This window comes from Felis catus, chromosome F2, assembly GCF_018350175.1.
Source record: "Felis catus isolate Fca126 chromosome F2, F.catus_Fca126_mat1.0, whole genome shotgun sequence".
Taxonomy (NCBI): domain Eukaryota; kingdom Metazoa; phylum Chordata; class Mammalia; order Carnivora; family Felidae; genus Felis; species Felis catus.
Window position 1 is genome coordinate 77,427,592 of NC_058385.1, and position 18,088 is coordinate 77,445,679.

The 18,088-nt window shown below is 40.8% G+C and overlaps 1 long non-coding RNA gene across 1 annotated transcript in view; it reads left to right on the forward strand.

Annotated features, from left to right (window-relative positions):
- Positions 1-18,088, forward strand: part of LOC123383035 — a 246,614-nt gene that overhangs the window by 215,942 nt on the left and 12,584 nt on the right. Inside the window, exon 2 of the long non-coding RNA XR_006592252.1 lies at positions 15,438-15,577. This is a non-coding gene — a long non-coding RNA (uncharacterized LOC123383035). The remainder of the gene's footprint in view (positions 1-15,437; positions 15,578-18,088) is intronic.

Genomic DNA, 18,088 nt, shown 5'->3' on the forward strand with positions numbered 1-18,088 from the left:
TAGCCATTGCTGTCTTTGCATTTTACGTAACCTACCATCACCTGCAGCCAAGTTCCCTGAGTTTCAACCTTTTGGGGTGTGGGATCAGGAGCAAACATGGATTTAGGAGACCTGAAGCCAAGTCCTAAGTATCCTTGTCTTTTTGTGAGTGTAAGACCTTGAATATCTGAGTCCCAGTTTACTCTTTCACGTCATACTCCAAAAATAATTTTTTTTAGAGTTTTGTTGAAAATTAAACAAAATAGTAAACCTTAAATCCGTTCACTTAACACAAAAGTAGATATAAATGAGGAGCATCACATTTATAACTCCATGGGTCTGGATACAGGCTAAAATGGAAAGATACCTTTCAGTCCTGAGTTCAAAGCCTAACTATAAAGTAAATGTATGTGAAAAATATAAATATTAAAGAAAATATAAAATTAAAGTAATATACACTAGCTTCACATTAATAGCATGAATTCAGTAACTTACATAAATTCCCTAACACAGCTCTTTGTACAATGGTAGGTATTATTATTCATATTTAAGGGATTATTAGTTGTTACTCTTATTTCAAATAACTATCCTATGATTGATTAATTTGACCACCAATTTTGTTTAGTTATTTAACAAACCTTTATTGAGATCTGTTATGTGATTATGCATTCATCATGAATTTAAACAAATAATCACAGTTGCCCTCCCTTCCTTCCTGCTTCCCATCCTTCCTTCTCTCCTTCCTTCCTTCCTTCCTTCCTTCCTTCCTTCCTTCCTTCCTTCCTTCCTTTGTTCCTCCCTCCATTCCTTCCTTCCTACCTTCCTTCCTTCCTTCTCTTTCCTTCCTTCCTTCCTTCCTTCCTTCCTTCCTTCCTTCCTTCCTTCCTTCCTTTGTTCCTCCCTCCATTCCTTCCTTCCTACCTTCCTTCCTTCCTTCTCTTTCCTTCCTTTTCCTTCCTTCCTTCCTTCCTTCCTTCCTTCCTTCCTTCCTTCTCTTTCCTTCCTTTTCCTTCCTTCCTTCCTTCCTTCCTTCCTTCCTTCCTTCCTTCCTTCTCTTTCCTTCCTTTTCCTTCCTTCCTTCCTTCCTTCCTTCCTTCCTTCCTTCCTTCCTTCCTTCCTTTGTTCCTCCCTCCATTCCTTCCTTCCTACCTTCCTTCCTTCTCTTTCCTTCCTTTTCCTTCCTTCCTTCCTTCCTTCCTTCCTCCCTCCCTCCCTCCCTCCCTCCCTCCCTCCCTCCCTCCATTCCTTCCTTCCTACCTTCCTTCTGTCCTTCTTTCCTTCTTACTGCCCTCTGCATGTCACATCTCTTTAGTCCCTAGTTCTGAAGAGATATACTGCTTACAGTGTTGTCCTAGGAGGCACCATTTGGGAGGAAATACCTTCATTGCTTATAAGTGCAAAATAATGATAAAAATTCTCCTCTAGGTTTGCATTAGCTACCACAGTCATATCAAGAGAGGCAGACTGAGAAGCTCTGCTTTGTCCATTTTCTGCCCTTAGTTTTGGCCGTATCCAGTAGGTTCAGAAAGGTACTGTTTTACCAGAGGGTTCGGAATCAGGCCTTGTTGGTGAGAAGTTGTGGTGGACAAAGACAGACAATTCCATGGCACTTGCAATCTTATTAAAGTGCTATCAGTCTAGAAGAATGAGCTTAATTAGCAGAGCAAATAAACTGCAAAACCTTAACCAGTTGGCCTGGAGCATCTCTTTAACTTCAACATTAGAGTCCTCTTTACATACAAGGCTATAAATTGAGAGACATTAGCCAGGCTTTCCTTAGGTCCTACTTACTTTAAGTTTTTGTTTGTTTTGTTTTTTATTCAACTCCCTTTGCACGTGGGAGCATTTCTAATAAATGTATTCAGGGGAAAACTTAATTTGATTCAAAATAAGTGTCTGGTTCTACATTACTAGGCCCTCAAATTAACACAATGGTGAGTGACTTTGTTGCTTAGTTGATGATAAAAGGCTGAATAACATCTTCTTGGGAATTTCTCCGAATTTCCACTTCACCCATTTAGTAGAATAATGTATTGGCATTTTTAAATATAGGAAAAAATGACATTTGTTGTTTTTAAATCTGTGAATATGCCATCCATGATCAAAATAAACATGACACGAGCATTTTGGCTCAAAGATCTGAGGAGACTGTTTCCCTCATCCTACCTGAAACAACACATCGGTGCCTTTGATGGTGCTTTTCTTTGGTGTGAGTTTCCCATCTCTGGTATTCATTTCTTCATTCCACAGCAGCAGCCAGCAAATCATTCAGCCCCCACCAAGTTCTAGGCATTGTGCTCAGTGCTAGAGAATCAAAAGGCAGTAAGGTTTCCTTGTCATAGATTAGCCCCATTGAGGGGCGCCTGGACGGCTCAGTAGGTTAAGCGTCCGGCTTCAGCTCAGGTCATGATCTCATGGTTCATGAATTCGAGTCCTGCTTCGGGCTCTGTGCTGACAGTTCCGAGCCTGAAGCCTGCTTCGATTTTTGTGTCTCCCTCTCTGCCCCTCCCCGCCTTCTCGAAAATAAATAAACGTTTAAAAAATTTAAGAAAAAGAATAGCCTCATTGAGGAAACAAATATATATTTAAAAAGTTTGTATCAGCGTCCTCACTTCAAAAATACATGCGTATATTACAGAACATTTCATTTACATATGCAAAACACATATGTCTACATATGTGTAAATGAGAATATTCTCTCACTGACGTAGGTAACATTGCTCAGAGACAGGGAGGAGCTTTCACAGGCACTTTGGTGTTGCATATTGGAGGAAATCCTTGAGTTCATTAAGCGAGTGAGGAGCTATGAGAATTCAGACAGAAAAGGAGCCACATAAACCCACTGAGGATTTAAATACTCCCATCATTTGAAGATACTGGAGCGTTAGAAATTTCTGCGTTTTCCAGGAGCCAACAGTAGCCAAAACCGTGGAAACTAAGAGCCTTGCTGATGAGTTTGATTCTGAAAACAGGGGGAGCCAGTGAAAATATGAAACATTGGAATGATAGGATTACACGTGCAGCTCAGCAATCAGCAGTAGCAGTCCCCCATCAGTAGGGGGCGTGGATTCCAGAAAGGTGAGAACCGAGGCAGGGAGAAAAGCTATGGCGTATTGCAATGATCCAGAGAAAAACAGTGAGTGTTCTGAGGTAAAACCGTTGTAACAGGGGTGGGTATGACATGGGGAGGAATTATATGAAATAGAAAAAAAGCTAATAGGACTTACTGACTCATCATCATTGGTGTTAAATAGGAGAAGTCTAATGCAACACCCTCATTCCCTTATTTCTGGTAGTATTACTCAAAATAGATAAGCAAGTAGCATGAGTTGGGGGACCGTAAAACGATTTGGGTTTGGAACATGCTCAAACAGAAGAGTCTGCGAGGCAACCAGCCTGGTGGGGAAGTCTAGGAAACAAGGAGGTAAAAGTATCTAAGAAGAGTTTAGGATGCGGTTGTAGCACTATGGCTTACACTGGTGAGTCATCTCCTGATGTGGGCGATGGAAGAGATGAGCATAATGAGCTGTCTGTGGAATCAGGGCACTTCCTGGGAAGCTAAGAAAGGTAGGTCAAGGTAGAGGATGTAGAGAGGCAATGAGAGTAGCCCCAGTGGGAAACACAGAAGAATTTGAATCCCTGAACTGCCTCCCACAACTTCTCCACGAGAAGCCATCTCTTTAGCACCTAACCATAATCACATGCCAATGAAATTGACACTATTTAAAATTTTAACTTTGCATTGCAGTTACTTATCGCATGTTTTATTTGCTTTACCAGTCGGTAACGCACGAGGCAGGGATGAGGGCGAGATCCATGACTCTTTTCCCTTTTGTTTTTTCTGTGTTTCACACATTTTTTGAACAGTTGTCACTGCTCATTGAATATATTGAGAAGTCACCATCCAGTAAATTATTAGCATATGATACAAAAGAAAATAAATCCCCAATGAGGAGAACATGGGTAAAATGGAACATTGAGATGGCAGATAACTTTTAAGATTAATGCTCTACTTGATGACACAGTGTCGTGTCATTGAAATTTGTTAAGTGTTCTTACCCAAACAAACAAACAAACAAAAAGGACAAACCATAAATATGAGAGATGATGGATGTGTTAATTTAATTAACTCATGGGGAAAATCCTTTCACAATGAATATGTGTATGAAATCATGTACACATTAAATATCTTACTATTTTATGTTGGTATAGAGAGAGAGTGAAACCTTGGCTTGCAGGGGGCTTTCATTCCAGAAACACGCTTGTAATCCAAAGCACTCTTATATCAAAGTGAATTTCAAGAACCATCAGGTCAGTTGTGATGTGATGCTTGTCATGACGTACTACTCGAATTGCAGGACATCACTCGTTAAAGTTAAAATTTATTAGAGATGTTTGCCCATTTTGCGGAACACTCACAGAACAAATTACTCACAATCCAAGGTTTTATTGTGTGTGTATGTCTATATACACAAACAACACCCCCCCCCCAAAAAAAAAAAAAAAAACAAGAGTATCATTGGGGCAGTTACGTGAACAAAGCCGCGAGTGGATTCCCACAAACAGGGCAGAGTGAAGGGCATTTTGGGGACTGGCACCTGAGAGAGCATGAGCCTAGTGGTCAGTGCTGAGGAGAGTAGAGGCACAGCCCATCATGGCCGCCCCTGGGGAAGTTGCAGACCTACTGGTAGGAACAAGGAAACAGCTGAGAGTAGAAAAGAAAGCCTATGCTATTGAGTGTTCTAAGGCTTAGTATCTATGTAGCAGAAAATCAGGAGGGAAAGACGGAAAAACAGTTGAGAGTCCCCCTTGAGGAATTATGTGCACCGATGTGCACGTGTGTACATGCAAGATAATATGAACTCCAACTGGTTTGTACAAAGGGCTTTCGCATCCCCTATGATGTTTGATCTGTACTCTCTTAAATCTTCTTGTCCTCATCTGAGGGGTACATACAGAGGAGTCCAGAGAGGAAGTCGCTGGTCCAAAGTCACACATCAAATGAGCTTCCCATCCAGGCTACAAATTCTAGATACTGAGACCCTAACCCTGCCATCCAAATAGTGTTTTCTGCCACAGTGGTTTAATAACCTACAGGTAAACTGCTTGAAGCCTCTCGGCATGGCTGTCTCCTGACAATTAGCAGGGGAGTGTGTCCCTGCAAAGACATGCCGTGAGTCCAGGGAGCTCGATGACTTCAGCCGCGCCGGTCTTCTGCTTGTCTAGAGCCGCCCTATATGTGCACGAAGGAGGTTCTTGTGATTGAGGCTGTGGGCTGTGGGCTTAGCTCAGAGCAGCACCGAGGGCTGTGAAGAACGTGTTTTGAAAAGACCTCCTGTACGTCACGCCTGTCTGCTCCATAGCTTGTGTTCTCGTTGAGAAGGCAGTCTTGCAGAAACCTGTTATTTTCTTTATTGTCAGTCTAGCTACCGTCCAGATCTAGCCGTATATCCGTGTCCTAAATGTTTCCCCATTGTCCTAAGGGCCATCAAAGTTTAAAGCAAGAGAGCACTTTACGATGATCACATCTACTTCTCTTAACTTACGGTTGGAGAAACTGAGGCCCGTTTTCTGAACTATGCAAATCACACATGTCGTGAATGAAGAATCCATAGTGGCATTCATAACATTATGCTTAAAACAACTTCGAAGGTGATCTAGAGAAATTCCCTTCTGAATGTAACATTTCCTTGTAAGATAAAGAAGACTCTCTCTCTCTCCCTCTCTCTCTCTCTCTCTCTCTCTCTGTCTCTATCTCAAAATATATTTAAAAAACATTAAAAAAAAGAAGACTCTGAAAGATGACCATAAACACTATCTTAATTCAATTTAATACACGTTATTGAATACGTACTATGTGTCAAACACTTTTTTCTCATGACAGGAAGTTCATAGATGAAATGCAATGGCTTGTAGTGAAAGCCCCACCAAAAACCAAACACTGACACAAAGAGGTAGAGTTAGACAAACACAAGTTTTACAAAACTCCATAGGTCTACAGGGTAACAAATCAAGTATTAGCATTGAAACTTATACTCGGTTAATATGCATTTTTTGATACAAATCAGTAACACATAAGACAATGAAAATTTTCTGTCCCACTATGATGCAACACATCTGGGCATCAAAATATAAACGTACTTAAAAACAGTGAGATACATCTCCCCAATGTTTCAGTTCATCCTATTGTTTTGTATTTGGATCACTTACACCAGAATCATCTAATGAGTGTGTTTGTGAGTCAACAGTTTGTATAAGTAAATGATGCCATTTAATATTTTTAAAAATTTAATGGATGAATACCCAATGCTCAATTTGAGTACAGAAGAAGGAAGAAAAAGCTCTTTATCCATATTTTATTATGCCTGCTGTGCTGTATGTCTCTAAGGACCCCAAAACATGTAATTAGAAGGAAATGCTGGTTGAATGAATTTCCTGTTTAAGGAAAAGTATGAATATCTGCACTTCTTTTTTTTTTTAACGTTTATTCATTCTTGAGAGACAGAGAGACAGAGCATGAGTGGGGGAGGGGCAGAGAGAGAGGGATCCGAAGCAGGTTCCAGGCTCTGAGCTGTCAACACAGAGCCCGACATGGGGCTCCAACCCACAAGCAGTGAGATCATGACCTGAGCTGAAGTTGGATGCTTAACCAACTAGGCCACCCAGGCGCCCCGTGAATATCTGCACTTTTTAAGAAAAAAAATAGCAAAGCATTGACTGTTGAAAAATATAAATGATAAAGTTGGTATTTGGCATAAGAAAAGTAGTTTGGAAACTTTTAGTCAGGGTCAGAAGGGTATTTTTGTCAATAGGAATAGAAATTCTGATTTGAGGAGAAGAGTTTTATAGGGCTATTATTCTAGTAATTTCTTCAGTCCTTTCTCAAGTACAGTAAAGGATAAATATTTGTACTGGTCTAGGAAATTTTAACTTTCCAAGCCTCTTTGTAATGCATTTCATGGTTAAACAGCTTCTGACATATGGTAATTAAAACTGGGTTTTCTTAAAAGACACATGTAAGCTTTTATTTTCTACTTTTTTCTTTTGGAAATATAAATACAGATGAATGTATTATGATCGGAGTATGAAAAATCTCATAAATACCAATATTATCTTCTTCTCTTCAACTTTTTGATATTCCTTATCTGAGTAGCTTTCTAAGGATGTGGATTGAGATGTTTTTGTGTTATTGATAATGGGATAGAGGTAATACTCTATGTTCTGTTTTTCTTCCCTTTTATCTTACTCTGTGTAGCTTAATTAAATTTTCCTTAGGGAAATTTTTATTTGTTTTATATATGCAGAGTCTAAATGTTTCTTTTTTCTCACATACTCACATTTATTCCATTTCTAAAACACACAACGTGGCCTATTGTTTAGGGTTTTTCTAGAATATTTAAAGAAACAGAAACATGTCCTGTTTTTCTCACCCTGAGAGCTATTTGAGACTAAACCTAACCCAAATAAGAATCTTTATAAATTTATTTTATTCTCTAATATCCCTAAACAAGCAAGATTTTTTTTTTCCTCTTTAAGATCAAGATTCCTGGATAAATGTAAGGCTTTTTACTAATTTGCTATCATCGTTGAGAATTTTGTTTGAGCATTAAAACAATACTTCCTGTACTTTCTTGGCTATTTTTTTTCCATTGCAAATGTGTTATTTCAGCTACACAAAGGGTCAATTAGAATTCCATTTTGAAATTTTCAGTTATAATCAGATAACATTTTAGTTGTAAGTAGTGAGAGGGATAAACTCTCTAGATGCGGGGGGGGAAAAGTAGCTCATAGACTAGTGGAATATTTATATTACTTTGCAAGTAGTTACCTTTCTCCTTCAGACCCTGCAGATTGTTATATTCACTCATAGACTGAATATTCTCTCAGCAAACTATGTGAAGATTTGTAAAAGGCAAATGCTCTGATAGACACTATGGGATTCAAGGATGTGTGGCCTGCAGGTTGTAATCTAAACTGTATCTCCACCTCCATGCAGAGTTTGTTTGATGGTTTGTAGGGTAATTAATAATTAAAACTGGGTTAAAGTCAATGGAATCCAGACAAGTTGCAGATATAGATATAGATACAGGTACATACAAAATTATGGATGTATAACTTACATGTGCTACTTATATGCATATATTATATATATAATCTTAATATGTTAATCATAAAACTCATAAAAGGATTTCTGCTTAAGAAATCAGAATGCTAACACACATTATTTCATGTAACCCCTTTAGTCATCCAGAAGAGTTCAGTGTTCCTCCTTTCCCATAAAGCTTAGGAAATAGATTATTCAAAGAATTGAAGAAATGTCTCAAGAGTCACACAATTAGTAAGTCGTGCAACCCAGTGTAAATTCTAAATTCCAGATTCCCAAGTCCAAAGGCAGAGTTTTGTCCATGCTGCATTTCAGCACCACAAAATCAGTGTGCGCAGACTCTCTGGGCAAACACCAGATGGAATAGAAGCTTCTGGAAACCGTGACGGACATTTCTGTAGTGGAGCTTCTTTGATGACCTGAAGGAGTTAACAGAGCTTCCAGAGCTGACTCACTGGGGAAGGTGAAGCAGTATGAGCATCGGCAAGGCCATTGTTTATATACGGCCACTACTCGAGCACACGTGTTCAGTGGGAATGAATCACGAAGCATTCAGTTGAACGGAAAGGGAAAAATAAAAGTTCACTGAGGCATTTATTTCTTTTGAGTTCTTACTTTGTTTTACTTCCACCACGACACGTAATTCTTCTTCTGTATTTATTATGGACTTCCGACACGGCCGAATTTATTTCATTTGTTTCCTTTGTCATAATAACAATTTCCTGCTCTTTGTTCAAAATTCTCCCTTTTCCTCACTCTCCCTTTTCTCTTCTTAAAAAGTTCTTGATGTATTTTCATCAATCCAAAAGATTGGACAGAAAAAAAACTTGTGTTTCTTAAATGAGAAAGAAATAGGCCGCCAACCATGGCTGTAGCCTTTTTGCCTTTGCTGTGTTGAAAACCAAGCAGGGCGTTAGTATTGGTTGGGCAGGATGCTACTCTTATACATGAGCCAAAAATGCAAATATAGTGATCCTCAAGGAAATCACGTATTTTGCTTATTTTAAGAGATGGTAATACTGTATGGTTATATAGATATGATGACACCGGACCAAAGTATGAGTATTTGCGATGGAAATATAATTAACAGGAAACTCCTTAGTAATAGAGTGGTTGTCCCTCATGATGCAATTTCTAGCCCAGGCATGCTTTCACCAACCGCCTTCCGAACAACACACAATATATTGCCTTCCACAAGGAAGGGAATGTAACCGCCATATACAGACATGTCTAAGAAGACCCACCCAGTGCCTTTTGTAGGACAGGCAACTGAGATTTAGAGGAAGAACATCACCCTAAGGAAGAGAAATCCCAGATATCTGAGACCTAACCAAGTGACATTTAGGTGAAATGGTTAAATACTTTTATTGTGGGCTTTTTCTGTCCTGTGTCCTATAGACTTGCCACTAACAAGAAAGTGTGGAAATGAAGAAGCAGGAGAAGGAAAAGGGAAAGGGAAGGGGAAAGGGAAGGGAAGGGGAAGAAGAAAGAAGACAGAAGAAGAAGAAGAAGAAGGGGGGGAGGGGAGAGGAAGGGGGAGGAAGAGGAGAAAGGGGAAGGGGAAGGAGGAGAAGGAGAAGGTGGTAAAGAAATAAATATTTGCAGGAAATTTAAAAAAGTAATATATAGAATGTATATACATCAGGGGCGCCTGGGTGGCGCAGTCGGTTAAACGTCCGACTTCAGCCAGGTCACGATCTCGCGGTCCATGAGTTCGAGCCCCGCGTCAGGCTCTGGGCTGATGGCTCGGAGCCTGGAGCCTGTTTCCGATTCTGTGTCTCCCTCTCTCTCTGCCCCTCCCCCGTTCATGCTCTGTCTCTCTCAGTCCCAAAAATAAATAAACATTGAAAAAAAATTTTTTTAAATAAAAAAAATTTAAAAAAGAATGTATATACATCATGATAGAATATTAATAGTACAGTAAATTGAGCAAAGGACATAGACAACTAAAAAAAGAAAAAATAATTACAGAATGGAATGTAAAACAAATATTTTCAGCTGCAAAACTGGCAAAGCTTTTTATATATTGATTTTTAAGTAAATTATTGTACATTCACTTATTCTATAACTATTCGTGGCATGCTACATGCCAGATAGATCCTCAGAATAGAATATTAGAAGGCAAATAAAAATAATATTTTAAAAGATTGTTAGCAATATGGACATGAACTCCAGAAGAGTAGTTGATAAAATAACAATATTTAGCGTTTATTCAAATTATTTATTCACATTTTATATGTATAATTACCTGTATACATTGACTTAGTGTATGTTTTAATCCTCAGAACTATGGCTTAGATACATTAAGTAGCTGCCTAAAGGTCATGTGGGCAGAATGTGAAGAAGCAGGAATGTTAACCCGGATCTGCCTGACCTCAGAGTCCACAGTCTTAACAATGACGATGGACTTCTCTCTGTGTTAAGTGTATAAACAGTGAAAACGTGACGCTACATTCTTAGGTTTAGAGATCACATACAGATATACGTATATATGTGCACACACACATGCACATTTCCACATGCCTAAGTATTTGGAATATAGGTAATTTTACTTCCCACATTCTGCTTTTCCATAATAAGTTTGCATTGATTTTATGGTCGTTAACTAAAAAGATCAAAGAGTGAGAAACTGAATGGTTTTGTGAGCCACAAGAGAAAAAATATTGCAGGTTCGACAAGAGACCTCCATTTTCCTTGCCTCATTCTTGGAGGTCACCTTGGAATCTCATATGACGAAGAGAAAGCCGAGGCAACTGTGGTCACCGCAGAACCTGCAGAGGGTCAGCTCCCGAGTATTATAGCACCTGGCCTAGCTGGGGTACAGGAGTGAGAAGCGGACCATGCAGTAGACAAGTGGAGGTCGAGGATAGGGGAGAGAGAGGTTTGTGTCTTCAGCATCTGACACCCGGGAAGGCCACAGGACACGTGAGGCATGCAACGAGTGACCTTCCTTTTCTGCCACTTTATGAACTGCCTTATTAATTGGGGGTGTTCGGGCTGTGACAAAACTTGATGTTCTACAGTGGGATGGAGAGAGGATAAAGAAGACAGGGTTAGAAGCCAACATTTGTTAGCTGAGTCCTATTTTCAGGAAGTGTGCTGGCACATTTCAGAAGCAACGTCACATAGGCATTGCCAATCACATTTTACCGATGGGGGAAAAAAAAAAGGTTCTGAAGGACAGTACACGGCCCAAGATGCCACAGCTCGTGTTCGGGCGGTGCGTTCTCAGCTTTCTTTCCCTAGAGTTCATGTGACCTCCCCTGGATTTGTCTGCCTTTGTGCCTCACCTCCTCGTGCCAGAGAAATAATAACCCCTAGCTTCCATATTAGCTCTTGTGTCTCGTGGTAGAAACTAGATTGGTGGAGGCTATACACAAAATTGATGGTTCCGTACTTCCCAGCATAGTGCTTGCATGTAATAAAAGTCATCAACTCTGTGCCTCCCGAAGCTACTTTTCTTTGTATTTAAAAAGAGTTTCTAGGGGCGCCTGGGTGGCGCAGTCGGTTAAGCGTCCGACTTCAGCCAGGTCACGATCTCGCGGTCCGTGAGTTCGAGCCCCGCGTCAGGCTCTGGGCTGATGGCTCGGAGCCTGGAGCCTGTTTCCGATTCTGTGTCTCCTGCTCTCTCTGCCCCTCCCCCGTTCATGCTCTGTCTCTCTCTGTCCCAAAAATAAATAAAAAACGATGAAAAAAAAAAAAAGAGTTTCCACAATGCTAAAGATCTGGACTGTTGCTACTCAGTGTGTTTTCTGAGAGCCAGTACCGTAGTCATCAGCTATGAGCTTCCAAGAAATGCCAATGGATCTGCATTTTATCTGGATTCCCTTTGAATTGTATTCATATACGAATTTAAGGCAGCTACTGTTTTTTAACTAATGTATTTCAACGTACACAGATAGTTGGCCCTCGCGTGTGACATTGTGACATGGGCTTAGAATAATATTGATAAGTGTAGCTAACATTTATTAGCTACTCACCACATATGCCAGATTGCATGAGAAGGGCTCTGTATGCTTTATATCATATAATCTATGAAAAGTCTTATTATCTCCATGTTAGACATGAGTAAGATAAGTCTTCAGGAAGGTACACCAACCGTAAGTGGCAGAGCTGAATTTTTGACCTATAACTGTCTCCAGAGAGCAAACTTCTAACTAGTGTATTTAATTGTATGTCCTCAAGGTTCTTACAATATGTCTGTGGAGAAAGACAAGTAGGCCTAAAGCCATATTTGAAGGTTATCAAAAAGCTGATTTAGAGGCACACTTTGCTGTGGTAGGAGGCCAAAATGAGACACGAGATGATCTTGGAGATTCAGGGTAATTTTCATGGAGAAGAGTTTTGACTAGAATGGTGCAAGGGAGGGCACCTCAGACCATAAATGTCTTGTGAGCAAAGGAGTGCAGGTAGGTTTCTGTAAAGTGTGCTTTTTAACTCATCATCCAAATTGTATGTCCTAGAAGGTATGAGTGAGATCTCTCATGGATGGACCTACAAGAAGCAATGAGAAATCATCAAGAAAATGAAAGAAATATCTGGGCTTCCAGGAGCCTAGAATTTCTATCCAGAGCCCATCCCAGCTTCGCTTCAAAAATAAACAGATACAGAAAGCTGCTACTCAACACTGTTTAGGGAAGCATTCTGAAGTCTAGGACATTTTATGGCCTTCGGGTGAATGAGTGTGAAAAGTGGATTATGCTGGGCCTTAAGTGGAAATGTAGGCACACCAGGCGTGCGTGTGTGTAACAATGCCGGGATGGGTCATGGCTTTCGCGGCTGATGATAATTTTAGCACATTCATCCGTTCACAGAGCTGGATTCCTCATCCTGGGCTTGATTGCCAATCACAGACATTACATGATGGGCACCACTGAATATGAAGGTGGACGCACTCCATGCCCACTGGGATCAAAACACACTTCTAGAATAAAAGCGTAGTACATCTCAGAGGTCCTGTCCCACGTTGGAAATGTGCCAGAGCTCTTGGCTTTGATCCCGTGCTGTCAGCTGCAGTCCCCAAACACGACTGATCATAGAAGCCTCTTGATCAAAGAGCCTCCAGTGGCTCAGCACCGAGTACAGAATAAAACCAGTGTCCAAAAATCTCAGGGGCTCAGACATCCAGCAGGAAGTCCTGTTCACTCTGCCTCTAAAATACCCTAGATTCTAACCACTGGTCATCATCCCCTCAGGAGCCACCCAAATAGTCCAAGCCCAAGGTACCACAGCACCTTTCTCTCTCCAACACGCACACCTGCACACACACCTCTGTTTTTATTATGGGACATTTAAACAGATATCAAAGTAGATGGAATTTTTAAAAACCCAGATATATTCATCACCTACATTTGACAATCATCATTTAATAGGCAGTGCTGTTTTGTCTATACCCCCACCCACTTTCCTCCCTCACGCTTTATTTTGAATCAAATCCCAGATGTGGTATTACTCCATCCGCAAAAATTTCATTCTCTCTCTCTAAAAGATAAGGAATTTTCTTGTAAACGTAATTACAATGTCATTTTGACACCTCAAAAACAACAATCATTTTTAATATTGTCATGTTTCATTTTTCATAAACATTTGTATAGGTAAATACCAATTGATAGATGGATAGATAGATAGATGATAGATAGACCTATAGTTAGACAGGTATAGATAGATATAAATACATAGATATATATACAATATGATAGTTTATTTAAATCAGTATCCAAATTGGAATTGCTTGATATGTCTAAGTGTTTTTTGATCTGTAGGGTTGCCCTCTATTCCCCTGTCTTTCTTTCAGAGATGTTAATATTATCATGTCTTAACCTGGAGACAGGACTCCTGTCACAGCCTCCAAACTGGACTTCCTGCTTCCGTGTCTGTCCCATGACACACTATTCCCCACCGAGAAACCTGAATTTCACAGTATTTTTAAAAAAATGTTTGGGGCGCCTGGGTGGCTCAGTCGGTTAAGCGGCCGACTTCGGCTCAGGTCATGATCTCGCGGTCCGTGAGTTCGAGCCCCGCGTCGGGCTCTGTGCTGACAGCTTGGAGCCTGGAGCCTGTTTCAGATTCTGTGTCTCCCTCTCTCTCTGACCCTCCCTCGTTCATGCTGTGTCTCTGTCTGTCTCAAAAATAAATAAACGTTAAAAAAATTTTAAAAAAATGTTTAATGTTTGTTTATTTTTGAGAGAGAGAAAGACAGAGTATAGTGGGGGAGGGGCAGAGACAGTGGGAGACATAAAATCCAAAGCAGACTCCAGGCTCCAAGCTGTCAACACAGAGCCGAACGTGGTGCTTGAACCCACAAACCGTGATATCATGACCTGAGCCAGACACTTCATTGACTGAGCCACCCGGGTGCCCCAAATTTCACAGTATTAATCTGATCAGCCCTCTCCTAGACCTCACAAAACTTTCCCATTACACTTAGAAATCTCCAAACTCCCTACTGTGGCAGTAAGAGCCCTATAGAACCAAATGGTACCTAGAGTTCTTTCAGGACATAAAATTTGTTATTCTTTCCCAGCATAGTCGTGGAACCCCCTGGCTTCGGGGAAAGTTTGGGTCTGAAATGGTCAAAGTAAGACCCAAGGAACTTTCCCTCTGCCCAGAAGACGCTCCTTCATTGTCACGTGACTGGCTTTTTCTTAAAATTCCGGGTCTGTCTTATCTTTGGCTTTTCTCAGAAAGCAAAGCCTGAGACATCGGCTTGCATGTAGGTAGTTTACCCTGGGAAATAGTATCAGGAAATAAAGTCAGTTGATAGCAAGAGTGAAACAGGGAAGAAGGAAGAATGTTTTTAAGCCGGTTTCTGCTGTGGACAATTGGGGCTCTGTCTATGTCTTTTGAAAAGTCATGTAGAATGAATGTTATAATTGCCCCCCCCCCCACCTCACCAAAGGTGGAAGGAACAAGCCCTCATCTCCTGCATGCCATCTGCCATTGGTCAAGTTTCCCCACGGTATGTTAATTTTCTGGTCCGTGCTGGCTCAGACGTTTGTTAAGGATCTGATGGTTTCCTACATGTGTGCTACGGTTTGATTCCAGAGAAGCCCCCAGCGGCACAAGCCATACAAGGTATAGCTGAGAAAAGGAGGCATCAGCTTAGACTTCTGCAGAGCTGATGGCTAAAGCTAGAGCTAGAGCAAGACCTAGACAGGGAGGAGGTGAGGTGAGGCTCAGAAGAGTTCAGTCCCCAGGTGACTTTCTGGGGCTTTCCTCAACAGTCCAACCTAAAGTGTCGTCCACCACCCTGGCACTCTCTCTCAACATCTGTATGTTTCTATATCACTTAGTCCTCTCTGGAATTCTGTTATTTTCTTGTGCATTTACTTATTTCCCATCTGCCTCCCTCCAGAACATACGTCCACCTTGTCCTCTTCACAAAGCCAGGCATCTGGAGAACATCTGCTTTGCAAATGGGCCCTCCACAAATAATTGATGAGACCAGATAGAAACGAAGCAGGAAAATACTTGGGAACAGCTTGTAAAAGTCATGTAAGTCACACTAAGCTGCTCGAGATTTCATCTGTGTCTTAGAAAGCGTTCCGTAAGCGTTTTTGTTCTCATTCCACGGCTTCTGTAGAAAGTGGAGTTCAGAGTATTTGGTTGTAGGCCACAGTTTCACAGCCACGCAGCGTGTCTCTTCCAGCACGGAATCACAGGCACCGTGCCTCCAAGTCCAAGAGCATCCTCCTCTCAGGGTTAAGAACACTTGGATCAAGAAAGTCTTCTGGCCTGTGGCTTCAAAAGAAGCATGCTCACTCAATTGTGAGAAGACTGGCTTCAGTTTTGCTCAGCTGCCTAGATCACATCATGCCTCTGACCATCAGTATTTTTCGTTAAAACTAAGGGCTTGAGGGACGCCTGGGTGGCTCAGTCGGTTGAGTGCCCAGCTTTGGCTCAGGTCATGATCTCACAGTTCGTGAGTTGGGGCCTGCTGCTGTCAGCTGTCATCACAGAGCCTGCTTTGGATCCTATGTCCCCTTTCTCTCCATCTCTCCCCCCCCCTCCTTGCACTCTCTCTCTTTCAAAAGCAAATAAACATTTAAAACAAAACAAAACAAAAACTAAGGGCTTGAGTTATGGCCCTGCTATGTGTTGTGCTACCCTGGGATTTTGAGAACCTTTGATTTATAACAGCTTAGTCTGCCTACAGTGGGTCATCATAGGATGATATCTGGGCTCCGTCCCTTTACTCTATTTGCATATGGTACAGGCCTCTTGCTTGTGTCATCAAAGGAATACTTAAGTGAACTACAATGCAATTGATGAGTAAAACGAGATGTCATATCAGGCTTATGCACATCTTTAGTTTTCATATGTTTTATAATATATAAGATACATAAAAGAATCACTATATCTCAGGGTGTCTTGGGGGCTGTTGGTTAAGTGTCGGACTATGGCTCAGGCCATGATCTCACGGTTCGTGAGTTCGAGCCCTGCATCAGGCTCTGTGCTGACAGCTGGAGACTGGAGCCTGCTTTGGATTCTGTGTCTCCCTCTCTGCCCCTCTCCCACTCGTGCTCTCTCTCTCTCAAAAGTAAGTAAGCATAAGAAAATAATTACTATATCTCAATATTTTCTGTATGATAATGCGAGATCCTGGTGTCTCCTTCGTTCTTTCTTTCTTTCTTTCTTTCTTTCTTTCTTTCTTTCTTTCTTTCTTCTAAATGAGTGAGATATAACATATGTATAGAAAAGGGCACAAGTATTAAGGTTCCACTCAGTGTATCTACATGCATATTTGTATACATACATAATAAAGTTTGAGCTGCTTATGTAACACCTAGACCAAGATACAGATCAAGGAGACAGAAGTCTCCTTCATTGGCCTTCCCAGTTACCATCTCACCACACTAAGATAATGGTTATCTTGACTTTGAGAGTTTTGCTTTTCCTTGCACTTCATGTATGTGGAATCATAAAATAAATACTCCTTGATATCTGACTTCTTTTTGCTTAATATTAAATCTGTGAGATTTATCTATATTGATACGTATAATAGTAATTTACTCCTTTTTTTTAATTTCTGGGTATTTCAGTGTTATCAGTAGCTTACCACTTATTCACTGTTGATGAATATTTTTTTCCTATTTTTGGCTATTATAAATAAAGCCACTATGGACATTCTTTTTGTGTCTTTGGTGGACATGGGCACTCACTGCTCATGTATAAATTAATAAGAGTGCAGTTGCTGAGACAGAGGGTAGCTGCATGCTTAGATTTAGTAGTTACTACCCGTTTCCCAAAGTGAGTATAACAAATTATACTCCCTTCAGCAATGTTTGAGAGTCCAGGGGTTCCAAGTCTTTGAGGGCAAAGGGATTTTTATTATATTTATTTGTATCATCCATCATGTATTCCATATGCTTGACTTAGCAGGTGCTCACTAAATATTTGTTGAAGAGCTGATCCAATTCCTCTCCCATTGTGAGGAGAATATGTGACCAAATGGTGAGACTAGCTTTTGCCTAACCCAAGGCATAGAAGGAGCACTGCCAAGATGGCAGCCTTGTGAGCTGGGGTGGCTGAAGCTTAACATTTTGTTTCACTTTGTTTTAAGAATGTTTCCATCCTAGTAGACTGTCATTCTTTCCATGATGAATCATTTCATGAATAATTTAGACTGATCAAAACCAGAACCAGATACATGACTTTCTCTGCAACTGGAGCCCTTAATAAATGTGTAGTGCCTTGGAAGCAGGCATCGTCTGAAGACCAGACAATGCCGGCCACATTCTTTATCTGAGAGGACAATAGCATCATAGAATGCAGGACCATAAGTCTCCCCACAGAGATCGGAACCACAGTCCTAACTCTCCTCTGACCGCAGGGCTGAGTCGGAATATATGAAGAAAGGACATTTGAATGAAAGAATAATAAAGGTTAATGAGTTTCAACAGTGTCTTTGCAACAAGGCGACCTTTGTGAAGATTTTAAAGACTCGAAGCCTCACTTCCCTCACGTGTAAATTAAGGATAATAATATTTGTTGTGTTTTTGTGAA